The sequence below is a fragment of the Mus caroli genome, unplaced genomic scaffold (assembly GCF_978045245.1).
Source record: "Mus caroli unplaced genomic scaffold, Mus_caroli_1 scaffold_4, whole genome shotgun sequence".
Taxonomy (NCBI): Eukaryota; Metazoa; Chordata; class Mammalia; order Rodentia; family Muridae; genus Mus; species Mus caroli.
The window spans coordinates 26,119,866-26,134,254 of NW_028227259.1; the positions used below are offsets into that span (position 1 = coordinate 26,119,866).

General features: G+C 44.7%; 1 pseudogene; it reads left to right on the forward strand.

Annotated features, from left to right (window-relative positions):
- On the forward strand, positions 1 to 7,743 carry LOC147005050 (chromatin remodeling regulator CECR2-like; annotated as a pseudogene).
- The last annotated feature ends 6,646 nt before the right edge of the window (positions 7,744 to 14,389 follow it).

Here is a 14,389-nt window from a genome sequence, read left to right on the forward strand (position 1 = left end):
ATGTGCCCAGAGGAAGGCTGCATGGCCATGCTGGGCATGCTCTGCTCCTGGTGGGAAGTCCCAGCCATCGCGCAATTCTGCTTGTTCTTTCACAAGGCCTTATGCCTGCTCAACTTCGAGATCGAGGAGTTAGAGGCAGCTCTTCACAGAGATGACTTGGAATTTATCAGTGATCTGATTGCCTGCCTGCTTCAAGGCTGCTATTAGCAAAGAGATATCATGTCTCAGACATTCCTCAGCTACTTGGAAGATATCATTAACTACGGTTGTGAACTTGAAGAAGGAAAGCCCAATCCTCTGAGAGAAGCCATTTTCCAAACCTTCCTCTGCATAATCGAGTAGAGAGCCTGCATCTCCTCTGTGATTACCGGCCTGTAGGGGATGATGTCTTTGATCTTCTCAAGGGTCTGGATGCAGACAGTCTCCGAGTTGAACCTCTAGGTGAAGACAATTCAGGTGCACTGTACTGGTACTTCTATGGCACACGAATGTACAAAGAAGTCCCAGTACACGGAAGGTCCAATGGAGAACTCTCCTTGAGCAGGGAAAGTGAAAGGCAAAAAAAAAAAAAAAAAAAAAAAAAAAATGTTTCAAATGTTCCTGGAAAAACAGAAAAAAGAAGAGGAAGGCCTGCAAAACGAAAAAAAAAAAAACTACAGGAGGAGATTATATCCAGTGAAAAGCAGGAAGAAAACTCCTTGACATCTGACCTACACACAAGAAATGGATCCGGAGGGCCAGGCCAAGGTACATGGTGGCTCCTGTGTCTAACAGAAAAATGGAGACAGGTTACTGAGAGCATCCTGTGAGCCAACCTCTCTCCAAGAGCAGCAACTCTACAAGCTCCTTAGCAGGACTTCCTGCCTGAAATCTGCAACATGATTGCTCAGAATGGAAAACTCCACAGGGCACAAAGCCAGAGCTGCAACACAGGTTTATATCTGTCCACCTGCCCATCCAATTCATCAAGCTAGAGGAAACTCCCATGCTCACCAAGATAGAAAAACAGAAGCACAGGGGGGAGGAGGAGGAATGACAGATCCTTCTTGCAGTGCAGAAGGAGTAAGAGCACATGTTAAAGGAAGAGAGAAGGCAGGAAAAGAAGGAAAAAGATCAAGGCAGTGGAAGTCCGGGCTAAGAGGAGAAAGCTCAGGGAAGAATGAGCATGGCTATTGGCTACCCCCAGAACTTTCCCATTTGGATCTGAATTCTCCTATGAGGGAATGGAAGAAGGCCAAGGACCTCTTTGAATTGGATGACGATTTCACAGCCATGTAAAAGTTCTAGATGTGGTGAAGGCTCACAAGGATTCCTGGCCCTTCGTGGAACCTGTTGATGAATCTTACGCCCCCAACTATTACCAGATTATTAAGACCCCCATAGATATTTCAAACATGGAGTAGAAATTAAATGGAGGTTCATATTGTACCAAGGAGGAATTTGTAAATGTCACGAAGACCATGTTCAAAAATTGCCGAAAATACAATGGTGACAGTAATGAATATACCAAGATGTCTGACAATTTAGAGCAGTGTTTCCATCGGGCCATGACAAAACATTTTCCTGGTGAAGATGGAGACACAGATGAAGAATTTTGGATCAAAGAGGTTGAAAAACAGGAAAAAAGAAGGAGTCGGTCTGGTAGAAATAGTGGAAGCCACGATTGGACTCACTCAAGGAACACAGATGTTTACTGCAGGAAACAGCCACCAGTAAAGAATGGGGGAAAATCATTGCCCCTGACACAATGAGCTGCCTCCTCAGGGGACAATCAGAGCAGCAGTTCCATAAACTCCCTCCAGAGGTCCGCACATCAAATGGTCAAGGCTTTTCTTGCCCCCTGCATTGTGGTAGGGTGCCTAGCCAAGCATCCCCTTTAAACCAGATGAAGCCAGCAGCACCAGGAACGTTTGGCTCTCTTCAAGGATCAGATCCCGTCAATGTACTTGGCACCTCTCGAATTCCAGAGGGGCCCCCCAGGGGAGCCCTTGCAACACACAACCTTTGCTATACAGGCTCCAGTTGGAATTAGTAACCATTGTGGATCCCTGCTCAGTGCTCCAGACCTTTCCAATATGGGGTCACACGTCCCATCCTTACAGCTTGGGCAGATGAATTGTCCCAGTCAAGTTGGAAACATGGATCCACCAGCTCCATTCTAGGCAGGATTTATTCCTTCAAGGCATGGTGGGACTCCAGCCCGACCTCCAGACTTTCCTGAAAGCTCTGAAATTCCTTCCGGTCATATTTATCATTCATACAAGTATCTAAATCGAGGACACCCTGCTGTTTGGAATGGGAACCATGGTACTATAAACTCTGGATGTTTGGGGCCAGTAGAGAAGCCCCACCTGGGGACAGGACTTTCTCACCACCCTCATACCATTGGTCATGTGATGGATGCCCGAGTGATGAGACAACCTATCCCACCAAACCAGTGGACTAAACAGTCAAGCTTTCTACCTCATGGCCTCAAACTCTGAAATCTGCCTGCCTCTGCTTCCCTAGTGCAGGAATTAAAGGCATGTACCACCGGTGTCTGGCCTCAGAAAGAAGGACTTTAAGTTGAAGGATATTTAAGATAGTGTGGAGAGGGATAAAGAATTCTTTCCTACTGGCAGGTCATCAGGGTAGGAAGGTTAGCTAGGTGCTTTCCTTGCCTCTCTGAGCTGGTTACTGAGTCTTCACTGGTAAAATTAAATGCCTGGCTTATGTGTGTGTTTTAAAAATGTATTTATTAATCATTCCATTGGATTATATCTCACATGATATGCCACTTTTGGTTACCCTCCACTAACCCCTCAAACTACATCTGCACTCTCAGCCTCCACTCTGTCTGAATTAGGATTCTCCTTCACCCACCCTCCTTCTCTTGCCCTACTGATTGAGAAACCCACTACACTGGAGCATCAAACCTCCACAGGACCAAGGGCCTCCCCTCCCATTGCTTTCAGCTAGGCCATTCTCTGCTACAATGTATCTGGAGTTATAGATCCCTGCTTATACACTCCTGGGTTGTGGTCTAGTGTCTAGGAGCACTGGGTGGTCCTGCCAGCAGAAGTTGTTTTTCAATAGGATTCCATTCCCCTCTTCACCTCCAGCTTCTCTGCATGCTCCTGAAATGCTCAGTCTAATAGTTGGCTCCAATGGTCAGTTGCTGGCCACACCTCCCAAAGAACCTTCACTCCAGGTTTTTGTCTGCAAGCACCTCTTGACCACAGGAACAGTGTCTGGTTTGGTGTCTGAAGACAGGATGGATCCCCAGGTAGGGAAGTTCCTGGATGGCCCTTCCTTCAGTCTCTGCTCCATTTCTTGTCCCTGTTAGTCCTTTTCTCAGGAACATTTCTTGGTTAAAATCCTTGAGATGGGTGGATGGCAACATTCCTTGACAGAGAGCATTGCCAGTGGTCTTGTTGGGGTTTGGGGGATGTGGGGGAGACATACCTATCTACTGGAGGTGGTCTCTACAAGTTCTATCTCCCTTATGTCTGAGAGCCTCAAAGGTCTATTCCCTGTTCCTCATCCTTCCACCCCCCTTTTATTTTTTTAGATTTCCTGACCTCCTGTATCTCAGTCAAACATGAATGATTCATTAAATGCAGACCCTAAAGTTGATTGATCAGAACCATAGCTCAAGTTTTGGGGTTGAGCTATAGACTCAAAAATCTATCTTAGTTAAATTATAAAGACAAGAAAACAAAACCCTAAACCCCAAAACCAAAATAAACAAACAAACAAAAACAAATGAAAAAAAGAAATTAGTTCATTTAAAGTTAGTGAAGTATCCAGTGGTGTGTTCAGATCAGGCCATTGTAGATATAACTGCATATTGACCCTTAATTTGGGGGGTCCCATGGAATGGTTTATGGACCATTATAAGATTAACAAACCTCATACAGAACACAACAGGATTTGGACACCATTACTTTGCTCTGAGTCAATTTGTTTTTCTGTGTTGATGATTGGCTGTCATATGACAGCAACGATCTAAAATAGGGGGCAGACAGAACACAATGGCTTTTGCTATACTGTGATGTACATGCCTTAGCATTAGATTATCCAGATCTCTCACAATGACTAGTTCTGTTTTCACAGTACGTGGAGGCCACACTTGGAAGCCCAAATATAGGAAATTGGAAGCACAATTGTGTGAACTCAAGGTTAACCTGGTCCACATGGGGTATTTGAGACCTTGTTTCAGAAAATAACACTGAAACACATGCTACATCCAAGGCCTCACTTACCAAGTCTTGTCTACTATAAAGCACTTACCATTTTATCCCTTCCAGTCTTTCTTTCTGGGAAGATGGAGAAGTAAAAATGATCTTTCCATTCTAAGGACCATGTTCTCTGTTTCCCTAAGCTCACATTAAGAACAAATGAAAGTGAGTATCATCATCTGAACAACTGATAATATCCATTGCTGCTAGCATGATACTGTGCCAATGAAAATCTTAGCTTCCTTTAGTGTTGCTGACCCAGCAGGAAGTATTAAGAGCTGCAGCCAAGCTCAGAGAACCTTTCAAGGGGCTAGACAGAAGCCATCAGAGACTCTCCACATCCTTGTCCTGAGATGAAATCCAGGAACACAATGTGAACTTGGTGGCCAATTCAGCATACATCAAACTTCTACCTCCACCTTTCTATGTTCAGTACAGGAAAGTGTGCATGCACCTCCATGCCAGATTGATCTTGATATATGTCCCAGGGCGCAGACTGTTTAGAGAGTTGGTTGTTGTCAAGCAGTTGGTGCCCTCAGTAAGATGTGAAGACTATCAATAATAAGTGACCACACTGTATTTGTTTAAACATTACTTGATAATTGAGCATATCTGAGGACTTGGACACCAGCTCTGCGTCCTGGTCTTTTTGTGCCTATACCTGACTCAAAGGGAATGTGGGAGGACAACTTGGGTTCCTCTGCATCGATAGAGTGAGATGAAATGGGCACTTACCAGTCTGAGCAACAGTGCTGAGGCCCTTTATTTAAAGTAAAAAACACATTCTCTGTCCTCCCTCCAAAGAGCTCCTGTTGAGGCCATGGACCTTGTATAAACATGCTAACATCATGCAGACATCTTTCCTAATGATACAAAGTTCTCTCAGATGAGGCTTGCCCCCTTACCATACCTGTAGGAAATTTGTTACAAGGCAGCGGTCAGTCTATTTCATGCTGTTGCTGTAATATGCTTCCAAGTTGTGATGGTTTGTATACTCTTGTACCAGGGAGTGGCACCATTTGGAGGGGTAGCATTGTTGGAATAGGTGTGACCTGGTTGGAGTATGTGTGTCACTGTGGGTGTGCGCTTAATACTCTCACCCTAGGTGCCCGGAAATGGGTATTCCACTAGCAGCCTTTGGATGAAGATGTGAAACTCTCAGCTCTGCTTGTCCCATGCCTGTCTGGATGCTGCCATGCTTGATGATAATGGACTGAACCTCTGAACCTGTAAACCAGCCCCAATGAAATGTTGTTTTTATAAGACTTGCCATGGTCATAGTGTCTTTTCCCAGCAGTAACACCCTAACTAAGACAGAGGTTGGGACTGCCACAGAGGGACAGGGCGAATGCGCTGCCCCTGCCAGCTACCCAAGCAGTGGCCACAAGATCAATTCCTCCCGGTCATATTTATCATTCATACAAGGATCTAAATCGAGTACACCCTGCATTTTGGAATCTGAACCATGGTACTACCAACCCTAGACGCTTGGGTCCAGATGAAAAACCCAAATTTGGGCCAGAATTCTCTCACCACCCTAATACCCTTGATCATTTGATAGGTGGCCGAGTGATGAGACAACCTATCCCACCCAACCAGTGGACGAAACATCAAGGTTTCTACCTCATGGAATTCCTTCCTCGGGGTATATGCAGCCACCCTGTAAGTCTGACGGACATGGTTTGCAGACACCTCCAACTCCAGCACCAAGTCCTCGAATCAGAGGACCCTCCCTGGTCCTCCGGGGGACACAAGAAGGGGAATCCATGATGGACATCCCTGAAACGATTGCCATGCAGAAGCTCTCCTCCCGAGTCTGTCCCCCAGGTGTGCCTTACCACCACCTCCAGCCCACTCTTCCCCAGTTACCTGGTCCCTTTCCACAGGTAGCTTATTCATCATCAGTATGTGTTTCACCACCCAAGCCTGCATTGGACAACCCTGGGAGTACACAGGAGATGACTGAAACACAAGAGCCTGAGGAAGACCCAGAGCCTTTGCCTGGACATGAAGAGAAAGCAGCAAGCATTTGTTCTTCAGAGGGGGTATACCTCAAACAACTACCTCACCCAGCACCTCCCTTGCAAGCCAGCTGTACCAGACAAAGCTTACCACAAGAAAGGGAAACAGAGGACTCCCGACTCAAAAGTGATGCTTCAGACTCTGCAGACACTTATAACACATCAAAGAACAAGAACACCTGGCCTTTGGACAATAGCTACAGCAGCCCAGCTGTGCAAGGCTGTTTGTGAGACCTTTCCATAGTGGCAGAGATGGGGAATCTACCTGAACATGGGGCCGTTGGTGAAGCATCTCCCAGTAAGTCAGAGGGAAAGGCCTTGATGGTAGTGGTTCAGAAAAGCCACTCTGCCCCAGGGATAAAACATTACAAAAAGCTGTGCCATGTACAGGACCGAATGCAACTACACCTCCTTGCACAGATCCCAGTTTGATGGTAGGCACTGTGAACCAGTTTTCTCCCTTATACATCCTGGCATAGAATACTCTAACTCAGCTACACAGTACTCTATGAGTCCAAGTTTGCAAGGCTTGGGCTCTATGATGGGAGGAAAGTCCTCAGGATCACAGCCTCAGTCCTTTCCTCCCAGGGGGTTCCAGGATAATGGTCCCCAACCTGGACTCTTTCCTAGGTACCATCCTCAGCAAGGAATGAGATATACCTACCAGCCTTCTTTCTTCTCAGCCTTCCTACCACCCCTATCAGTGGCTCCTCATTATACATGTCCACAGGGCTCTTCTGATTGGCAGAGATCTCTCTCTTCTCTTAGAAGTCCAAGAGGACCTCCAGAGAGTCACCTTCCATGCTCCCTCTACCCAGAGAAGAATGTCCTGTCTAGTCTGCAAGGTTGTGAGACACTAAATTCTGCCTTAACTCCTCCAACTCAAATGGATGCAGTGACTGCTAAAGTTGTTCCTCCTGATGGACACAATTCTGGTCCAGAAGAAGAAAAGATGGATGAATCTGTGGAGAGGCCAGAGAGTCCCAAAGAAAATCTAGATCTAACAACCATAATGCATCTACCAAGCAGCAGAACTCACTGTCAACCACTGACTATCTTTATGGAACTCCACCACCATCCCTGAGTTCAGGAATGACTTTTGGTTCATCTGCTTTCCCACCCCACAGTGTGATGCTGCACACAAGGTCTCCATACACTCCTCAGCGATCAGCCAGTCATTTTCACCCCAGGGCATACCCATCCTCTGTGCCTGCCCATCCACATCCCCACCCTGTAACCACCCAACCCAATGGCCTCTCCTAGAGGGTTCCCTCTACTGCTGTCAGGAAGAGGGCCTAGGTCACTTTCAGGCTTCAGTGATGGAGCAGACTGTCACTGGAAGCAGATTAAGAGGCTAATTTCAAGAAGTACACAAAATACCAGGATTGCAAATGCATCCAGTCCATTCACAGTCCTTATTCCCAAAGACCCGGGCGCCTGAGGCCTCACCAGAACAGTTGTAGCTGCATAAGACCCCAACACTTCCTCTGGATCAGAGCTAGTCCAGGGAGCAACTAAGCCCCAATGAGGTGGACGGCTGAATGTGGAGACTGGAAGGCAGGCCTGGCCGATTTGGAGGAATGAATGCTGTACATGTCTGTTTTGTTGTCCTGTTCCACCTCTTCACTGTGAATCAAGCCTTCCTCAGAGCTGAACAGCATAGACCTTAGGTGCACACTATTTAGATGACAGGCTGGCCTGTAGCTGGGATCATCTGCACAGCTGACAAACTTAGCCTGAGCAATGTACCTGGAGTTCTTGCTGGCTTCTCCAAATTCCAAGACTCTTGTTCCGGGAAAAATCACTTTAAACTTGGGTGGAGGGTACATGTAAAGCTGGAGTGGTGCTTTTAAACTTTCATGAGCAGCTAATCTCTGGTATATATTTGGGGAAGGGACTATGTGTACTATTAATGTTTTTGGAGCTGGGTCCAGTTTATAGAAGTTTCATGTTGCCTTTTGTAAATTATTTTTTTGGGGGGTTAATGTATTGTATATATAGTGGGACAGTCAATGGGCACATGGAGGAGTTGGGAGTCCTTCCTCGATATGGCCAGAATACTGTACTGGAAGAGTCTCTGTCTTTGTACAGTCAGGTCACACTGAATGCCTGAGGAACTTGGAGAAGAGAACCAGAAGACTGCAGCTTATATATGACACTTAACTTGTTTCCTCTCCAGCAGACCTCAGAGACAACATGTCCTCCTCAGCATTCATTTCACAGTTGGTTGGACTGTGCTGTCATAGGGCTTTCCTGAGTGTTGCAGCCATAGGACAGGCTGTTCTCACTCTGTTGCGCTAAGTTCTGGACTTGGGAAAGCATTTTCCTTTCTGATTTTCCACCAGCTCTACCAGAGAGTTGTAAGACAGGAATTTGGAATCTAGAGTGTTTTACTTATTAGAAGATGAAGTGGCTTTTTCATGGGCCTGTCAGGCCTGTGATCTAGAAGGCATCATACAACCCTTTCTAGCACAAATCACATTTTGTGAAAGTGACTACTCAGGTTTGTTATGTATGTTAGTCTCAAGAAATGAATTGCACAGGTTTGGAAAAATAAAGACAAAAGTTGGTACCAGGGAATGGGGCATTGCTGGGATAGGCCTGACCATGCTTTCATTTGAAAGAATGTGGATTTTGAGACTTTGGATTTGGAACACAGTGGAATGCTTTAAAATTGGCTTAATGGGTCATCCTAGTTGGAATATGGAAGACTTTGTTGCTGGGAGTAATTTGAACTGTGTTGACCTGACCCAAGAATTTCAAAGGAGAAGGATTTCAGACTGCGACAGAAAGGCTGTTTTTGTGGTATTTTGGTGAAGAATGTGGCTACTTTTTGCCTTAGACTGAAAAGTCTGCCTGAGACTAAGGGGAAGAGCCTCAGATTAATTGCATTGACAAGGGAAGTTTCAAAAAAGCCCAGCAGAGCCTTTGTCCTCTGCTTAAGTCTTAGGAAGACAAGTTTGAACAAGCATAGCAAGCTTAGAAAGGAAAAATATAAAATACATGGTTTGAGTATTAAAGGGTTAACAGGAAGTGAAATGGAGCAAAATCCTCTGTTCTAGGAGGCAACAGATTAAGGGAGTGGGATCTTCGGGTAAGACTCTACCCAGCTAAATTTAGATACAGGCATGGTGGTGCACACCTTAAATCCCAGGAGACAGACAGGCCTGTTAGCCAAGTTTAGGCAGGGAAGGATTTGGAAAATAAAGCTAGTGATAATGTGATAGAAAAAGGGAGTCATGTTCTAGTTCCTGTAAGCAGCAGAACTCCGCACCTTCAGCCATGTGACTCTGGCTCTACAGTTAGGAATGGAAGGAACTACTGGGACAGTTGATGTTGGTTATTTGGAGCTAAGAAATTAGCAATGATTAAGAAGAGTCCAGCATCACTGAGGTGAAATCTGGGAATTGTTTTCTGGGAGCACAAAGAAGCTGTGTTCCAGAGACAGCCAAGGTTGTACTTCATGCAGCTTCTGGACTTGGTAATGTGGAAGAGTCACCCAGGTGGTACTGGCTTTGAAAGCATGAGGTATCATGAAGAACAGCTGAGGCTTGGCATTGTGAGAGATCATGGAAGGCCACTGGAGAAGGTGTAGCCTCTGCTGTAGTTGAAGGCCCAGGACTGAGGGTATCATGAAAAGAATTTAAGGCTTGGCACCATGAAGAGAGCCTATGAGAGGCTATTGGTGAAGCATATTTGGAGTGGAACACCCTTGTGTATTGGATTTGTCAGTACTATGGGATGATCACCAAGAATAGCAGCTGTAGTGGAGTGGATCAACCTGAGCTTAGAGTTCTACAGAGGGCAGAGGTGGAGAACTGAGGAGCCAAAAAGATCAAGTGGAATCTGAGACGCTGAAACAAGAAGCTGTATCACGGGCTGGTGAGATGGCTCAGTGGTTAAGATCACCGACTGCTCTTCTGAAGGTCAGGAGTTCAAATCCCAGCAACCACATGGTGGCTCACAACCATTCTTAACAAGATCTGATGCCCTCTTCTGGAGTGTCTGAAGACAGCTACAGTGTACTCACATAAAATAAAATAAATAAATCTAAAAAAAAAAAAAAAAAAAAGAAGCTGTATCATTGAAATTACCTTGGAGACTCAAAGATGTTAAAGATGCCAGAGCCATGGGATACATGCTAAGGAAAGCTGCAAACAGGGAGTTGAACCAGCTGAGAATATAGCAGTTTGTTGCAGTCAACAAAGATGAAAAAGTAGTGGAGATCTGAAGACCACTTTGACATCTTGGAGATGCAGTGTTTGGAGTTTACCCAGCTGGTTTCATGTCTTTCATGGGGATTACAGTGAAGTGATTGGATGAATCTCAGAAGAGACCTTGAACTTTGGACTTTTACTATTGTTGAGACAGCTATAGACTATGAGGGTTTTAAAAGTTGGACTATATGCATTTTACATTATGTAATGTTTAAGTATGGCCCCCATAGACTCATGTGTTTGAACAAATCTATGGGGGACAGGGAGTGGAAATCAATGGTTTGTATATTCTTGCACCAGGGAGTGGCACCATTTAGAGGTGTGGCCTTGTTGGAATAGGTGTGACCTGGTTCAGTAAGTGTGTCACTGTGGATGTGGGCTTAATTCTCTCACCTTAGGTGCCTGGAAGTCAGTCTTCCACCTGCAGCCTTTGGATGAAGATGTAGAACTCTCAGCTCTGCTTGTGCCATGCTCCCACCTTGATGATAATGGACTGAACCTCTAACCCTATAATCCAGCGCCATTGAAATGTTGTTTTTATAAGACTTGCCTTGGTCATGGTGTCTGTTCACAACAGTAAAACCCTAACTAAGAAACCAGTCATTTATGTAAAACAAAATGAAACAAAATCTTAACTCAGAGCAGGGTTATGCCGGCCATGTACTCTGTTATGTTCTGTATGTTATGACGGTTGTTAACCTTATAAATTTCCACATCTATATGTTTCATATAAGACCTTTCAAATTCAAGATCAATATGAACTGTTATGTTTAAATAGGCTTGAGTAAGGGCAGCATTTCTAGCCCCTGTTCATGAGCTCTTTGTGGTTTTTTTTCAAGGAGCTGGCCCTAAGAAATATCTAGCATACAGTTTTCAGCTGTTGCCCTGGTTGTTCTGTCATGGGGTGTGCATTCAATAAACCTTCCCTGTTTAACTGAATTCAGTGTTTCTGTGGTTTGTTTGTTGACCCTTGGACAGAAACACTTCCATTCAGCAGCACATAGTACACTGAGCCAAGGTCAAGAATGGTGATATCTTGCCATGAATTATGTGACAAGGGGGAAGGGGAATTTATCCCTTATGATAAGGATCAGGGATGGCTTGGTGTTTTTTAGGTTTCTATTTGCCATGTGAAACAGCTTCAAGAACCCATTTCTAATGTCCTTGGAATCATGTGTTCCCATGATGATGCACTCAGACATGCCTGGAAACTACCAGGATACTTGTCAGAGAGCTTGATTTCTATAAGGGAGGGAATATGGTTAATTTATACTGCAGGATATTTGGTCACATTGTAAACCCCAAGATTGTGTTAATTTCTGAAAGAAAAAAAGAATAAAAAACTTTTTATGGTGTAGCTCAGCCTTAGCACAGACCTGTAATCCAAGAGCTTTCTGTTCAGTGTACATTTTTGTCCTATGGCTCATCCCTATCTCACACATTTATTGCAAAGCAAAATAAAGTCAACACCACTTCCAGAAGTAGAGCAACCTACCAGTTGATAGGGAATGAATATAACTAAACAGAAGAATGGCCTTTTTTGGGGGTGGCGTGCAGGGGGGTTGAGACAGGGTTTCTCTGTATAGCCCTAGCTGTCCTGGAACTTGTTCTGTAGGCCAGGCTGGCCTCAAACTCTGAAATCTGCCTCCCATGTGCTGGGATTAAAGGCATGTACCACTACTGTCTGGCCTCAGAAAGAAGTACTTTAAGTTGAAGGATATTTAAGACAGTGTGGACAGGGATAAAGAATGCTTTCCTACTGGGAGTTCATCAGGGTAGGAGGGTCAGCTAGGTGCTTTCCCTGACACTATGAGCTGGGTACTGAGTCTTCACTGGTAAAAATTAAATGCCTGGAATATGTGTGTGTTTTAAAAATGTATTTATTAATTATTCCATTGGATTATATCTCACATAATATGCCACTTCCTGGTTACTCTCCACTAACCCCTCAAACTACAATCTGCACTCTCAGCCTCCACTCTGCCTGGATGAGGATTCTCCTTCACACCCCCTCCCTTTCTTGCCCTACTGATTGAGAAACACACTACACTGGATCATCAAACATCCACAGGACCAAGGGCCTCTCCTCCCATTGCTTTCAGCTAGGCCATTCTCTGCTACAATGTATCTGCAGTTATAGATCCCTGGTTATACACTCCTGGGTTTGTGGTCTAGTGTGGTAGGGGTCTGGCCTTTCCCTCTCCTGTAGTCTGAAGCACTCACACTCCATGGAGGATGGACAATAGGTATGGTACAAGGGTAGCCAGCTTGTGTGTATTACTTGATATGTTTTTTTAAAATACCAAAGTCAGCATAGGGAAAAGTATATTTTTTAAAAAAATCATAAAATTAAGAAGATTTAGAAATGTCAAGTGGAAGCATTTAATATCAAACATCTTGAAATAATCTGTAAATGAGAACAAATTCATTATTTCTTTGTAGTCCCAGGGAGGGTTTTGTCCACTCTAAGCAAAGGCTGTCTGCAATGAGAGCTGGGATCAGCTGGGATCAGCTGAGTTGGGGCCCTCAGACTCCTCAAGCTCCTGAGACTGCTTTTCTGTGTACCCTTCCAGCAGTTGGTCCGAGTGATGTTTTACCCTCCTCCCCTTTATAGTTAGGAGATTATCGAATGCTTTTGGAACAGAAAGTAGTATTTTGGCAGTTGTTTTCGTACAGGCTTTTGGAATCTATCAGAGTATCTTGACAGAAAGTGGGCTTCTTTCTCCTGAATGGAGATGGGAAAGAGATGCTCCTGTCGCATCCTCAGGAGATGGCAGGGGCTGTGTCTACACATATGCCATGGCAGTTTAAGAAGATTCCGTAGTCAGTCCAAAATTTAGGGAGTGAGGAAGTAAGGCCTTGGCACAGAGCCCGTGCTGAGGTAGCTGCAGCTCAGGCATAGGTTCTTTTCTGCATTTCACCAGCTCTTTAGTTTGGGTAGCTTAGCTTTTCAGTGCCCCAGTTCTTTGGTCTGCAAAACTGGGACAACTGTATCTTCTTTGTGTTCTTGTGAAGGTCAGAAAAATATGAAAGCTTGCTGAGAGTCAAGGGTCGGAGCTAAAGACAGGAATATTATTTATGCTTCTATTCTGGACCAACAAGCTAATACTGTAAACTTTGCAACTACTTTCAAATAATTCTCAGGTAGCACAGTCTCTCTCTCTCTCTCTCTCTCTCTCTCTCTCTCTCTCTCTCTCTCTCTCTCTCTCTCTCTGTGTGTGTGTGTGTGTGTGTGTGTGTGTGTGTGTGTGTGTTTAACTTCAAGGGAATATTCTAGACTTGGTGAGCTTATAATGACAGCATGAGTGGGGTGTGGTTTGGAGCGTTGCCTTCTAAACCTGTGTTGATGACTTTGTGCTTTTAGGTACACCAAGCTTGGCTAAATGGTATGGAAAGGGTAATCATAGGCCTCTTTCATTGCCACAAACAATCAATCAAACAAACAAATAAACAAAAAATGTTTCAACAGTGACTGATGCCATGGGATTGACACTCAGCCAGGCCATGAAACTGTGTTTCCTTAAGTTTACAGATCAGCCTTAAGGAACTAGAGAGACAGATCCAGGCAGTTAGAACACTTAGAAAATAATGAAAAGCCCCCTGGTAGCCTCCAGATGTGAAACTAGAAAGCCAATGACAAAGAAAGGAGTTTGAAGGGATCAAGACAGCAGACAACACTGAACCACAGTTCATTATCCCGTCATGTAAGTAAAGCTCTCCCTTGGGTTCTCAAGGCTTGTGTTCCTCAGCTTTGAAAGCAGCCCAGTTCTGTGTATGAGGTGTTGTAATGGTTTTAGTGTCTTCTTGTAGACCATCACCCACTTCCTGGGAAGGGATGCTTACTCTGAGCATTGCTATGGGAGGTGATTGTCACCTGGACATCATTAGCAGCATGCCTGTTCTTGATCCCTTCAAACTCCTTTCTTTGTCA